The sequence below is a fragment of the Schistocerca piceifrons genome, chromosome X (genome assembly GCF_021461385.2).
Source record: "Schistocerca piceifrons isolate TAMUIC-IGC-003096 chromosome X, iqSchPice1.1, whole genome shotgun sequence".
NCBI lineage: Eukaryota > Metazoa > Arthropoda > Insecta > Orthoptera > Acrididae > Schistocerca > Schistocerca piceifrons.
In genome coordinates, this window is record NC_060149.1 from 852,925,078 (window position 1) to 852,926,178 (window position 1,101).

The 1,101-nt window shown below is 45.3% G+C and overlaps 1 non-coding gene across 1 annotated transcript; it reads left to right on the forward strand.

Moving 5' to 3' along the window:
- Window positions 1-268: 268 nt before the first annotated feature.
- Window positions 269-343, forward strand: Trnat-ugu. The gene has a single exon. It is a non-coding gene; the product is annotated as a tRNA-Thr (tRNA).
- The last annotated feature ends 758 nt before the right edge of the window (window positions 344-1,101 follow it).

Consider the following 1,101-nt stretch of genomic DNA (forward strand, 5'->3'; position numbering starts at 1 on the left):
ACATATCCTTGCCCTTTATTTGGTAGTAAATGCCTTTGTTCTTTGGATATGGTAGGCTCCATGTCTATTCTTTCTTTTAAGACTCTCTGCACACGCTATATGCCCGAACTCGTACGGGACTTGGTAGATTAATCTGCCACGCATAACGAGTATGATGGGCAAACATCTATTAGGCGCATTACAAATGTAGTGATGTTGACATGTTGGGAATGTGGATCTCACGGGGAGCGTGCAAGGGATAAGTCCCTGCAGACACACTATCCTCTGTGCCCGCGGTGGCTCAGATGGATAGAGCGTCTGCCATGTAAGCAGGAGGTCCCGGGTTCGAGTCCCGGTCTGGGCACACAGATCTCCCTACTGGTAATCCCATTGTGGCTGGATACAATGCTCCCACAAAATGAACCTCTCCTGCCTTCAGTGACCAACACCTCCAAACTATAGTCTATAACCTCCCATCCTACATTCAAGACATAGCTCATTTTCTTCACCACATCTCCTCTCCTATTACACCAGACACCTTGCTGATTACTGTGGATGCACAGCTATGTCACTTTCGAAGTCCAAATTGACAAAACATTATGTGGTATTGCCACATGTACTCACGTAGCACCATCTTATGCCAGCTTATTTCTGGATCATCTGGAGAAATCATTCCTTTCCAATCAACACCTAACACCCTTTGTATGGTTCAGATTCATTGGTGACATTTTTAGGCACTGGACTCCAGGAAAACTTTTGCTCTTTCCTCCATAACACATATTCCAAAATCCACTCACACAGTCCTTCTCAAGTCAATGAACACTCATCCTAGATGTCAATCGACACACCTCAAATGACTCCATAAATAACTATATATGACGGTAGTATCTGTTCCCGAAAGAACAGTTACTGTGGATGACCATGCAGCTTTGCTAGAAATGAAATGATAATTAAATGAACACCCTAGCTGCAAACAGGCGTTGATGTACTTCATTGAGGACATGTTGAAAATGTGTGCCCCGATCGGGACTCGAACCCGGGACCTCCTGCTTACATGGCAGATGCTCTATCCATCTGAGCCACCGCGAGCACAGAGGATAATGCGTATGCAGGGACTTATCC